Source organism: Lutra lutra, chromosome 5 (genome assembly GCF_902655055.1).
Source record: "Lutra lutra chromosome 5, mLutLut1.2, whole genome shotgun sequence".
Lineage (NCBI taxonomy): Eukaryota > Metazoa > Chordata > Mammalia > Carnivora > Mustelidae > Lutra > Lutra lutra.
In genome coordinates this window covers 47,034,441-47,048,993 of record NC_062282.1, presented here as the reverse complement: position 1 = coordinate 47,048,993, position 14,553 = coordinate 47,034,441, and the positions used below count along the sequence as shown (strand labels likewise).

Below are 14,553 nucleotides of genomic sequence, written 5' to 3'. Positions count from 1 at the left end.
AGAATCTTAGATGCATAATCTGTCTGAGAGTCAAGGTCAGAAGCGAGCGGGTCCTTCTTATTTTATTCATTTTTCCACAGGTACGAAAAGATTACATCTAGCAGATGGAGGCTTTTAGCATAAAATAAGCTCCTGTGGCTGCATTTATTTGCAACAACAAGAAATATATGGCTACAGATGGCCATCTGTTTCTCGCTTTTAAGGTGGAGGGTAAAGAAAGTTTTTCAACTTTAGTTTTTGGATTTACTAAATAATCATTATTATTGTTAAATACAGACATCACTAACAACTCCCATACTGTACTGCTTGTCATCTAAGATCTTGCATATTGCATGAGGGTTTTTGCCAAAATGGTAATACCGGACGTCAACATACATATCTCAATAAGGTGTTGTTTTTTTTTTAATGACCACGTTTGCAAATTGGCACCCATTCCTGTTGAGAGCTCAGTCTGCACTAGTGCATTCTTCTTTGCTCTGAGTGATTTGTTCACACAGAAATGGGGCTGTTCCTGCAATTACGGGACATGAAAAGCTGATGGGATTTGCCGCATTTATCCTGAGATTTCCAAATAAGACCACGGTGATCAAGAATAGAAAGTTAAGGCCAGACAAAAATGACATGTGCCTCGTGACTAACGGAGAACTTCTATGGGGCGGCCCTGCAGAAATTAAGGGGCCCAGATGTGCACACCTTGGCTCCTGAGAGGCAGACAGGGCTGCTTTGAGGATGGCACTTGGAACCCACTCTGGTGGGAGGAACAGCACAGGAAAGATGCAGAGCTCAAGGGAATGGTGAAAGGGCCAACAAGCCAATCGAAGTGGTCACCTGCGATGCTATTCAGAATGGAAGAACTCAAGCCAACCTAACACCCGGGGTGAGTAACACTCCATTCTGTAGGTCCTCATTTCTTGTGCTAACTTATCACGGTGCACCGAGAAGCTCCGAGTCCCTTCAGCCAATCATGTCCTCGATGGGACACTTCCCACTCGGTGGGAAGCCTGGTACAGCAAAGCAGAACGAACATAAGCGCTGTGAAAAAAATCTGTGCTGTGAACCTAAGGGACAGCGAGCAAAACCCAAAATAATACAGTTTTGCTAGTTAGATGCTGTCTGGGGTTTTCCCAATGCCAATTTTGGAAGTCAGGCTACAGAGCGTTCTCAGAAAATCTGAGAGTAAGGATTCCCAAGATAGATTCCCGGGTTTCTCCCCCCGCCCCCAACAGAGAACAGCAAGATGGATCTAGTCCCCCAGGACTCTTTGTACTCATCAGACTCTTGCTAGTGTTGTCACTGGAAGGGGATGGGCTTGGAACATGGGCAAGGCTAATAAATTAAAACAGATTTGTCTTATTTCTCTGATATAGGTCTGCAGATCCATAATCTCACAGTAAGAAATGAAAATATCCAGCTAGCAGGGTTTTGCCTCCTGAACCAAATTAACAGATGCAAAAGACAACATTTCCTGCTTTTCAGAGGTATGAGTCATCTCGGCTGCTGCAAGATGGACACATCTTAACATATTGTCATCTCCTTGGATTCAGTATTAAATAATAAAGCATTTAAGCAAACTGTGTCCTGGAAACTAAAAATTTGAACTTATTACTGACTCAGAAGAAAGTCATTATAGGCTTCTGCAACTAAAAATAGTACCACCAGTCCTGCATGGGAACTAATGGGAGGCTCACTACTTCTCCCTGCTAACCCTGTGCCACTGGGGCCAGCTCTGCTTTTACAGCTTTCTTCTTCTGTTAAGTCAAAAGACCTGGCCTCCTGTAACTTCAGAAAAGCAAGCCTGACTTGCTGTCGGTAAACTTGGCGCTCCATAAATCAAAAGTTTTCACAGGCCAATCCTTTATATCAATGTTGATAACATGGCTATGTCTACACCAAACTTCTTTCATAAAATAATGACCTATGCTGGCCTTTACCACCACTTTATGCAAAGCAAGAGTGGGCCTTAAATTCCTAAAAACAAAAAGATCTGTTCAGGGAGTGGAATTTTGTTGATTCTTAGCATCTGGAGGTATTCTGGGAACCAGTATTTTGAGGTTCTGGAACTGCGCTGTTCCATATAGTAGCCACTAGTCGTGTGTGGCCATTTTAATTTACATTAATTATAATGGCATAAAATTATATTTAATATAATAATTTTTAGTTCTTTAGTCATGAATGCCCTATTTCAGATCCCCAGACCCATGGCTAGTGGCTACCATATTAAATAGCATAGTATAGAACATTTTCATGATTTCAAAATTTCTTTTAGACAGAGCTGCTCCTTAAGTTCAAATTGGAAGGAACCTCTTAGGGTCACTCTAGTTCTACAGGCCATTTCAGCTAGAACTTTCTGTATAAAATTCCTAACAGAGAAGTATGTAAACCTGGCGAATCGCAGACCTGTACCCCTGGGGATAAAAATATATGTTTATAAAGCTGTAAAAAAAAAAAAAAAGAAAAAAGAAAGGATGAATACCCAAGTTTTGTAGCAACATGGACGGGACTGGAAGAGATTATGCTGAGTGAAATAAGTCAAGCAGAGAGAGTCAATTATCATATGGTTTCACTTATTTGTGGAGCATAACAAATAGCATGGAGGACAAGGGGAGATGGAGAGGAGAAGGGAGTTGAGGGAAATTGGAAGGGGAGGTGAACCATGAGAGACTATGGACTCTGAAAAACGATCTGAGAATTTTGAAGGGGTGGGGGGTGGGAGGTTGGGGGCACCAGGTGGTGGGTATTGTAGAGGGCACGGATTGCATGGAGCACTGGGTGTGGTGCAAAAATAATGAATATTGTTATGCTGAAAAAAAATAAAAAATTAAAAATGAAAAAAAAAAATAAAATAAAATTCCTAACAGAGTGTAAAAATGAAACTTGAGGAAGGGGAAGCTAAGATGTGTAAGGTCTTCCAAGAGCAGTTTACCAAAGTGGTTAAGATCCCAGGCTTCTGGATTTGACGTTCATTCAAAACCTACCTTCTACCTGCTCCTCTAAAATAGGAGCATGTCACTTCATCTCTCAGCCTTGGATTCCTTGCTGTCCATGACCTAGCCACACGCTCTCCCCATTTCCTTCTTCCCTAGTAACAGAATCCAATTTATTTCAGTAGCTGACAGAGATCCCTTGGTTTCAGAAGGATGGATCCCACCATAGATCTAGAAGGCACAGTTCTATAATAGTGGGATGTTAGGGGAAATCTTCTGGGAAGAAATATCCTTTCCAAATAAAAAGACAACACCTTGTGAGGGGCAAACTTTGACTCTTCCATCTCTTCCCTGCTGTGTGGACATAATGCCTGGAGCTACAGCAGCCATTTTGCAACCATGAGGTGTCAGGCATGAGGATAAAGGCCAGCATGCTAAGGGTGGAAGGACAGAAGGCTGGAGAGAACTTGGGCTCTGAATAGCATCATCCAACAGCCACATAATTCTTCAGCCCTATGTTTAAGCTTCCATAATTTTTGTTTACTGTTACTGATACCCAAAAGCACTCCAAACTGATATTTCATCTTTGATCAGTTAGTATTAAATTTGGCTCTTTTGGGGCGCCTGGGTGGCTCAGTGGGTTAAGCCACTGCCTTCAGCTCAGGTCATGATCTCAGGGTCCTGGGATCGAGCCCCACATCGGGCTCTCTGCTCAGCGAGGAGCCTGCTTCCTCCTCTCTCTCTGCCTGCCTCTCTGCCTGCTTGTGATCTCTGTCTGTCAGATAAATAAATAAAATCTTAAAAAAAAAAAATTTGGCTCTTTTGGCCAAAACCCCCCAAATGGTGAAAGATTCAAAGACAGAAGTTTATCTCTCTCGAGTAGAAGAGATCTGAAGTAGACAGTCAAGAGAAGGTACAGCTCCATGGTTACCAGAGTCCACTAAGATCCACCATCCCACAATTCTAGCATTTTGCTTCCATCCTCAAACTTGACTCGTGTTCCAAGATGGCTACTGGATGGCCAGCCATCACAAAGGCATTCCAGGCTGCAGGAAACAGGAAAAGGGAAGGACGAATGACACTTCTTCCACATGAGTTAGCTCCACTTAAGCACCCAGTCTTAAAGGTTCCACACAGCACTCTCACTTATAGCTCATCCATCAGAACAGTCACATGGTTCTGGTTGCAAAGCAACCTGGGAATGTCGTCTTTTTTCTGGGAGTCATTACCATCCCAACAAAATCAGAGTTCTGTAAGGAAGAAGAAGATGACTCTCAGGTGACAAACACTATAAGCTAAGAGGAGCTAATACAAAATATGTGGCTCAGTGGCTGATATATAGTAAACCCTGAATAAAAGGTGAAAGTAGCACAGGAAGGGAATAAAAATATCTTCTCTTCACTTTTGAGTTATTATGTGTCTGGTTAGTCTTTGTGACATTAATACAGTGTTCCCAAACCTTAGCTATTAGTATACCATCTTTGTGATTTTCCCATATTGGTACACTACCTATGTTATTATTTAAAATTTTCTTTAAATCAACTCGATTTTTACTTCAAGTATACTGTTCCCATAAATAGAATATCAATATCCCTCTAATAAAGTAAAAATTATTTCTATTAAAGTTAAAATAATGCATTTTGGGTAGGAGTTAAAACCATCTCATATACCACATTTTAGAAAACATTTCTCCATTGAGTGCCTTTGAGTAAATGACGTTTGTGACTGATTACCTCAAGTTGGCTCTGGTAATTAATCAATCTGTGCTGCCATTGATTTGCTTCATCTAACACTGTATGATGGAGATGATTCTTTAAATATCTTTAGTAATTAGCAAAACTAGCATTTTCTTTACGTTCAACCAACCTTTAATGAGAATTGATGGCAAGAAGGATGTGGTCATGGGACTTTCCAGAAAGCTGACACATTCCACAGCTTTCTGTTTTCTTTTTCAAGGTCCAGACAGAATCGTATTGAGAACTAATTATGAAACATGTTGTCAACTTCAACTATGTCTTCCATTTCTTTTCTTTTCTTTTGGATCTCTGATTTATCAGTATGTAACTTTCCCCACCAGACTCTCTGACAGGACATTTAGGGTCCTCCATCATGCCTCCCTGCAGCCCTGCACACCCCCTAGAGTTCTATTCCCCATGGTCAGAGTGGTTCTGGCACTTTCAGATTGCTCTTGGCATCATGATTTCCTTAGATGTAAACCAAAAACTTTGCCTCCTATCCCATTTAACCACTAAGGCTATCACGAGGATAAAATAAGACCATTTTGCAAAAGTTGCTGGCAAAGAGAGAAGTACACAGCAAGAGATGGTACCATCAAAGTCAGCTGCCTTCTTGTTCAAGTGATTCTGAAGAAGGAGTCCACAGCCAGAGCACTTGGCTCGCCAGCCTTTATGTGCTGTATGACCTTCGGGGAATACTGTCCCTCTCTGTGTCTCCAGTTCTTCCTCTGTAAAACAAGAATCACACACAGTATCACACAGGATGGTGTGAAGATTCAGTAGGTTAATACAGATAAAGCACCTAGAACCCGTGGCACATGGTAAGCTCTCAAAACATGTGAGTTATTATTATTACTTTCTGCACACAGCGAGCTCTGGATTCAGGCAAATGTGGTTGCCAGACCCAGCCTCATGACTCGCTAGTGATCCATGACTAGCTCACTCTGCTCTGCCATGTGCCAAGGAAATGGCATTTCTTTATCCATCTCCCTAACAGACCTGCTCTTTCACACAAGACCTGCAGAGTGGAAAACAAACAGAGGACAAACCGTAGATACAGTCTACTCCAGCAAACGTACGCACACACGCTCCTGGAAAATTCTTTTTTTTTTTTTAAGATTTTATTTATTTATTTGACAGAGAGAAATCACAAGTAGTCAGAGAGGCAGGCAGAGAGAGAGGAGGAAGCAGGCTCCCTGCTGAGCAGAAAGCCCGATGCGGGGCTTGAACCCAGGACCTGGGATCATGACCTGAGCCGAAGGCAGCAGCTTAACCCACTGAGCCACCCAGGCGCCCCTCCTGGAAAATTCTTTAGGTGAGGTTCACTCACTTTCAGTATAAATTTTCTACCATATATGTTCCCTTCCTCCCAAGATGTTGACCAGGAATATGGGAGGTGGATTTATGTAAAATTGGAGAAGCAAGTGCCTCCTCAAATTGTGTGACCTAGGCACCTCGTAGCCATCACTCGAGCCCCACCATGGGGGCTAGAGTACCCTGGTATCATGCTGACTCTGGGTATGAACCAGCCACTTGGGGACCTCACAGTTGTTACCAGTTCTGTCCCTTGAGTGTTATGCTACTGCTAAAATCAGTGCCTGAGGCATCCATGTCTGGTCTCTGTCAGTGACAACCCAGAGAGGTTCTCACCCCAACTCTTGCTCAAGCTACTGAGTCCCACTCACATCCTCCATCCAGAACCCAGAAGTGGGCAGGCCACCTATACCCTCCATCACACAGCCTGATGTTCCCCAGACCACTGATGACAGGGCGCACTCTTGGGAGTAGGCGATAATTCTAAGGGTCCCTCCACACCACAAGGACACTGAAGGTGACTTAGTAGCTATACTTGGCCTTCTCGCTGCCTAACCATGCTGGGTTGCCAAGTTTCTCTTGTTACGGCTGTCCCCCAGTTTGGAGCAGGTCAGCCTGGAGACAACCTCTGCCCAGAAACCCAAACACACCTTGAGTCCAAAGCCACTGACATGGCCACCGCCTCAACTAACCCCACCACCCCTGCTCTGTCCAACCCAAAGTCCACAGTGGAGAGATCGGGGCCCACATGCCAAGCCGCGTCTCTCTTGCCACTTCTCCTCACAAAGTCTCTGGCCAGATGAGCAGGATCCTACCATTCTCCTCATTACACTTTGCCATATCCTCATCCTAACCTGGGTCACGATGACAAATAGCCCAGCCAACAGGTGGAACAGGTTTCTTTCCCACTCCGTGAAAGAAACTGTGGCTTAAACCTTCCAAATTGCCCTCTTGATATACTAAAACTAATAAAAAATAAATAAGTCGCCTCTCCCCTTCCCTTTTTTTCCTCCCTAAATAAGTCAGTCAGAGAAAGACAATTATCATATGGGTTCACTCATATGTGGAATATAAGAAGCAGTGCAGAGGATCATAGGGGAAAGGAGGGAAAATGGAATGGGAAGTCATCAGAGAAGGAGACAAGCCATGAGAGACTTAACTCTAGGAGACAAACTGAGGGGTGCTGGAGGGAAGGTGGGTCGGGGATGGGGTAACTGGGTGATGGCCATTAAGGAGGACACGTGATGAGCACTGGGTGTTATAAGCAACTGATGAATTACTGAATGCTATATCTGAAACTAATGATGTACTATAGTTGGCTAATTGAATCTAAATTTAAAAAATAAATAAATAAAACCTGGCTTTTAATCTTCCTGCCTTGTCCCTAAATCTTATGTTAAGTGTCAGCGGCTGATTAACTTATTCTTTTACCTTTGCATTTCTGCTCTAATGTTCCTTATGCCACCTCCCACCTGAAGTGGATGAGTGACTCAGGGCAAGCTGGGGAGTCAGCAAACTCTATGGAGGTGCCAAGGAAGAAAGTGTACTCGGTATTTTTTTCAAAATATTACCCCTGTTGCATTTATTAACTTGGGCAAGTTTCATAATTTTTTGACTTTCAGGCTCATTATCTGGAGAAAAAAATTATAATGGTTCTAAACCATAGGGTAATGGGGATGATTAAAATTTTATGTATGAGCAGAGACACGTGAGCAAATAGCCATACCAGCATTATTCATAATAATCCCAAACCGGAAAAATTCTAAATGCCCATCAATTTGTGAACAGACAAACAAGAAGTTGTATAACTATATAATAAAATACGATTTGGTAACAAAAATGAATGGACGGCCGGCACATGGTACTACATGAGTGGATCTAAAAAACGTGGGCTTACGTGAAAGAAGCCAAGCCAGGCTCAAAGACTACGTAGTATATGATTCTCTTTACATGCAATATCCAGAAAAGGCGAGTCCATAGAGACAGAAAGTAAAGCAGTCCAGGGCCGGGAGAGGAGGGAAAACGGATCACAGCCAGGCACCAGAGAGGTACTTGGGGTGATGGCGATGTTCTAAAACAGGCTTGTGATGATGGTGCACAAGTCTATATTTTATACCCAAATCACTGAACTGTGTATCTGCACTGAGCATATGTTCTGATATATATCTATACCTTGATGAGTTGTTCCTAAGAATGTTGGTGCAAGTGTGTGTACCCACACACAGGGCCTGGCACAGAGTCACCCCTTAACAGACAGTGATCACGTCTCTTACCATGTTACTGAAATGTGTATTACTGCTCTTCAACTCTCATTTCCTGTCCCTTCTGTGACTATTGCCCTAAAATAACTTGAGAGCTATTTGTGCTTAGAGGGTCATCTGCTTACCAAAAATGCCGATGATCAAATTCTTAGCATGTTCACAAATTCCAAGAGCCACAGCAGAAGGTCAACAAAGGTCCTCGTGATTTTATTGTACTTGAAAATAAAAGACAAACATACCTTGTGAGAGGATTACTAGAATTCTCAACTGCTCTTTTGTCTGTTGCGAAAGTCAACTTTCCAAATCACTATACTCGAGACTATAAACGAATAAATAAGTAAAAACTAAAGCATTCCACATGCCTGCTTCGATCAGGTGCTGTGGCCTTTTTACAGAATGTTAATGTTTTCTACTCTTCCCTTCAATTTTTATACTGGATGCTTCCTCCCCAATGTCTAAAAGCATAACTACATCACCCACTTAGAGCTTGTAACCATGTGTTGCCCTTCACAAGGTAATGTCTCTTTCCACAGGAAAAGAAACCTGAGGCACATGCACCCCTCTCATTAACCAAGTACTCAGGCACAAATTTATGCTTTTTCCTCAAGCAAACTTTTTTTGTTTTACTTTAGATATGACTGACCAGTCTACACTCCCCAGGATCCAAGGCCTCTTCAGCTTCTTCCTCATTTGTCCTGTATCCAAAATCCAAAGTCCATTCCTTTGGTCTCCCCAAAACTAGAGGTCTTTTCCCTCTAGCCAGCCAGGCTGCTAACCTCCCAGTCCCCCTATGCACACGCATCCTTCTTGCTCACCACCTGCCAATGAGACTGTACTCCCACCATTAACCCAACCACAAAGGCCTTCACCCCTCCAAGTCCTCTGTGACCTGGCTTCAGACTCCCCTTTCTCTGTCCTTCCAGCTCTATCTTTTTACTCAACACTAAGGACAACATACATTCCATTATCTGGAATGCATGGATTTCAGAATAAGTGGCACTGTTTTTCTCCAGCATTAATTAGGTTACAAATTTCTCAAAGATAAAGATCAATGCTTCCACTTCTTTGAGAGTCCTCTGTCTCTCTCAGCCTCCTGTCTCTCTGTCTCTGTCTCTGTCTCTCTCAGAGGTGAATTCCTCGAGCTTAGTGGTTCTCAAAGCCTAGTCCCCAGCCTTAGGGTCACCTGGAAACTTGCTAATAATGCAAAGATCTCAGCCCCCACCCCAGACCAAATGAATCTGAAATTCTGAGAAGAGGAGCCAGCAATCCGTGGTTTCACAAGCCCTCCAGGTAACTCTAATGCACACTGACACTGAAGACCCACTGCCCTAAATCAAGTGTCTGTGGAATGCAACACCACTGTCACTGAAATCAATGGTCTACACACTGTGAAATCCTTCTATGTTACCCGTATTCCTAAAATGTCTGTCACCCTCCAGACATTCTGCCTTTACTGTAGCCACACTACCACAAAATGAGAATTAAAGCAAATCAACTGTTGACTTCCAGTCTCCAGAGCTGAGCTGACTTTATCACTGATCATCATCAGAGATTCTGATGGAAGTGAAAGGTCCCTTTGGTGAGAACCATCTTGGCTTGTGCTCCATTGAAAGCAGAGATGGGAGAGGGTCATCTGTGACAGGTGGAGAAGGATCAGTATAACAGGAGAGATTTTTTTTAGCAAAGCTTTGACCAGGACTTAGAAAGTATAGTGCAATGACTTAAAAATATCTTTATTAAAAAAAAAAAAAAGTGGAGAAGAGGGAATAGGGGGTCGCTTTCAACAGTTGGTATGATGGGCATATTAGCAGACTACAAAGGTATATTAATCTTAATTAGTAAAAAAAAAAAAAACTCCTTTTAAGGTATCGCTGTTATTTTAATATTTGGAACCTTTAAGAAGACATCTCATTTTCTGTAGTCCGAAAACAATACACTTCAAAAGTCTTTGAAAAAGAACATAAGAGTGGTAGTGAAAGTATTTGCCCTAACAAGGCCAGTTTTTACAGATATTGGGAGGGAAGAAAATTGGGATCCAGGTGAATGAAAGCTATAAACCTTTAGCGAGTGAGCACTGCATAAAGGTAAGTCTCTCTGTAAGATGATCACCACCTCCAACAGTAAGCCAGCATCATTCCCCCACGGACCTACTGTAACAGCCTCCTAACAGCCTTCCCTGCTTCCATTAATGCCCGCATATAGCAATGGAGAGACTTCTAAAACATGAATCAGCTCACCTCCCTGCCCATCCAGCACCCCACTTCCAAGGCTGCATTCTCACTTAGAGTCAAGTTCACAGTCTTATCCTTACCCTGCTCCACCCTAGGTGGCCTGTGCTCTTCTCACAAAAAGACCTGTCAACTCTTGCCCTACTTCCTCCTTGGTGCTTCCTCCCTCCACTCCATTCCCTGTGCCTTACTGCTGTCTTTTAAACACATCAAACACATTCCTACTTCAGGACCTTTGCATCTGCTGTTGCCCCACCTGGAACCCTCCTCCCTCCATAACTACGTGGCTGCTTTCCGCACTTCCTTCTCTCTCTATTCAAATGTTGCCATGGCAGAGAAGCCACCTACAGAAAAGAGCACATGCACCCCTCCTATCACTCTCTGTCCTTCTTCCCCTTCATTTTTCTCACACCTGATGTATTATATTCTTATTTTTTAGCCTCATCCTTCTTGAGAATACTAGTCCCATAGAAACAGAAATTCTGTTTTATTCATTTCTATATCCTCAGCAGCTAGAACAATGCCTGGCATACAGTAGGTGCTCAGTAAATACTTAGCAGATGAAATAGTTAAATGGATGAGGGACTATTAAGTGCTAAGGATACAAAAAGATAAGCTACAGATCCCTGCCTTCAATGAGCTCTTAATGAGGTTTATATTTATGTCTTTTCTCCTCTTGAAGAAATTAAAATAGGTTGCACAGGTCAGTTCCCCAACATATCTGTTTCTCGTGTTCACATCTGAGAAATATGTAAACATATCAGTATCCAAGTTGTTTCTAGAAACTGGCTAGTAAATCAAATTCATAAGGACAATCAGTTGAAAATTCTGTCTCCCTAAAAACCAATCTGTCACCATTCACTAGAAGTAGCTGCATTGCTTCACTCTGTCTGATGGTAGAGCCAGGTGTCTAGAGGTTACTTAATAACCGGTAGGTGACTTTGCTCAAATATCAGTCCCAAGAAAACAGGAGTGATGCACCTTTAAATGCTTCTAACTGCAAGAAGGTCAACAAGATTTATGGTTTACCTAACGCGTAAAATACTTCACTTCATAAGTGATTCCCTGGAGAGCTGGAGAATACTCAATAACCTTTCTTCCATGAAGGCAAGTAAAATAAACGTTACTATTAGAAATGCAACTTGCTCATTAAGTGAGAGCAGCATGTCATGAGATGGACGTCAGCAATATTTTTCTTCTCTCCTGGTTTGTTTTAATGAAGGCAACATTATGAAGACATTCTCTCTCACTTTAGCCAGTTATGGGAGAAAATGATGTTTTTCCTTCCAAGTTTTTAAATTCTAAGTGATGACTCACTAAATCCTACCCCCGAAACTACTATTGGCTATATGTTAACTAACAGGGATAAAATGGTTTTACTTACACTCACCCTCCAGATAAACCTCACTTCTGGTATTATTTGGTCCCTTGGTTACTTTATTTTTGTACAGTGGAATCAAGAAATAATAGCTTTTAGCACAAACCAGGACCTACTTGTGAAATATTAACCAACCATTGCATAACAATGCCCCTGCAGAACCTAACTCAGTGCATAGTTTCCAAAAGACTCTTATCAAAATATATCCAAAGATTTTAAGTTAGATAAATGGATGTCTAATAGGAGAAATTCTTAGACAAAATCAAAGATGTAAAATATCACAGAGGTTGAAACGTGAACCTTTGTGAATTGACTTCACATGGGTTGTATCCCATCTCTGCACATCCCCACAAACCCAGAGTAAGGATCTGACCTGTCCGCAAGGGTTCCCATCCCCCCCAGGAGGAGGGCATCACTGGAAAATTCTCCCATGCCAAGCTGGGCAAGTGGGGCTTTCTGATGAGAATCAGTCCTCTGGTGCTCCAAAACACACCTGCTGAAGGGACTGGTTTGGTTTCAGAGTTCCCTCCGGACCAGTAACAATGAGACTTCTTTCACTAGCCTGGCATTAAAGACTGGTCCAATGAGAGTTGTGTCCATCACACCCAATGTTCATGCCTGAAGGCTGCTTGGTGACACATCCCCTTTCCACAGATGGCTCTTACAGAGGGCTCCACTGTACTTCCAGTCCCGATGGCTTCAACTGTAGAGAGTTCCTGTGTTCAAATCCCAGACATTAAATCTCCATACAAGCAGGAGGGAAAATCAGAAACTCCAGCAAGCCCTGAGGGTCCTCACCTAGGATCATTCTGGGGCATGACTTTCTGCTCTGAGCGGTTCTGTTGTGTGGTCTCTCGAGCTACATGGTTGATAGTAGACCCAAGGACACAAGAAGGTCCACCAGTAGGCACTTCAAAAAAGGGGGTAGTGGAGTTCTATTAGCCAGAATTTACCAAGATAGAGTGACATTAAAAGAGGAATGAACTTTGTAGTAAAGCTTGAAATCAGGTAACGTGATGCCCCCAGTTTTATTTTTGTTTTTCAACATTTCCTTAGCGATTCGGGGTCTCTTCTGGTTCCATACAAATTTTAGGATTATTTGCTCCAGCTCTTTGAAGAATACCGGTGGAATTTTTATTGGAATGGCATTAAAAGTATAGATTGCTCTAGGCAGTATAGACATTTTAACAATGTTTATTCTTCCGATCCAAGAGCATGGAATGGTCTTCCCTCTTTTTGTGTCTTCTTCAATTTCTTTCATGAGTGTTCTGTAGTTCCTCGAGTACAGATCCTTTACCTCTTTGGTTAGGTTTATTCCCAGGTATCTTATGATTCTTGGTGCTATAGTAAATGGAATCAATTCTCTAATTTCCCTTTCTGTATTTTCCTTGTTAGTGTATAAGAAAGCCACTGATTTCTATACATTGACTTTGTATCCTGCCACGTAACTGAATTGCTGTATGAGTTCTAGTAGTTTGGGGATGGAGTCTTTTGGGTTTTACATATAAAGACAGCATGGTACTGGCATAAAAACAGACACATAGACCAGTGGAACAGAGTAGAGAGCCCAGATATGGACCCTCAAATCTATGGTCAGTTAATCTTCGACAAAACAGGAAAAAATATACAGTGGAAAAAAGACAGTCTCTTCAATAAATGGTGCTGGGAAAACTGGGCAGCTATATGTAGAAGAATGAAACTCGACCATTCTCTTACACCGTACACAAAGATAAACTCAAAATGGATAAAAGACCTCAACATGAGACAGGAATCCATCAGAATCCTAGAGGAGAAGAGAACATAGGCAGTAATCTCTTCGATATCAGCCACAGCAACTTCTTTCAAGATATGTCTCCAAAGGCAAAGGAAACAAAAGCCAAAATAAACTTTTGGGAATTCATCAAAATCAAAAGCTTCTGCACAGCAAAGGAAACAGTCAAGAAAACAAAGAGGCAACCCACGGAATGGGAGAAGATATTTGCAAATGACAGTACAGACAAAAGATTGATATCCAGGATCTATAAAGAAGTCCTCAAACTCAACACACAAAAAACAGATAATCATATCAAAAAATGGGCAGAAGATATGAACAGACATTTCTCCAATGAAGACATACAAATGGCTATCAGACACATGAAAAAATGTTCATCATCACTAGCCATCAGGGAGATTCAAATTAAAACCACATTGAGATATCACCTTACACCAGTTAGAATGGCCAAAATTAGCAAGACAGGAAACAACATGTGTTGGAGGGGATGTGGAGAAAGGGGAACCCTCTAACACTGTTGGTGGGAATGCAAGTTGGTGCAGCCACTTTGGAGAACAGTGTGGAGATTCCTCAAGAAATTAAAAATAGAGCTTCCCTATGACCCTGCAATTGCACTACTGGGTATTTACCCCAAAGATACAGATGTAGTGAAAAGAAGGGCCATCTGTACCCCAATGTTTATAGCAGCAATGGCCATGGTCGCCAAACTGTGGAAAGAACCAAGATGCCCTTCAACGGACGAATGGATAAGGAAGATGTGGTCCATATACACTATGGAGTATTATGCCTCCATCAGAAAGGATGAATACCCAACTTTTGCAGCAACATGGATGGGACTGGAAGAGATTATGCTGAGTGAAATAAGTCAAGCAGAGAGAGCCAATTATCATATGGTTTCACTTATTTGTGGAGCACAACAAATAGCATGGAGGACATGGGGA

General features: G+C 42.2%; 1 long non-coding RNA gene across 1 annotated transcript; it reads left to right on the top strand.

Moving 5' to 3' along the window:
- Positions 1 to 448: 448 nt before the first annotated feature.
- LOC125100476 (uncharacterized) lies at positions 449 to 1,574 on the top strand. Its single transcript, XR_007127565.1, has 2 exons — positions 449 to 877; positions 1,368 to 1,574. It is a non-coding gene; the product is annotated as an uncharacterized LOC125100476 (long non-coding RNA).
- Positions 1,575 to 14,553: the final 12,979 nt, after the last annotated feature.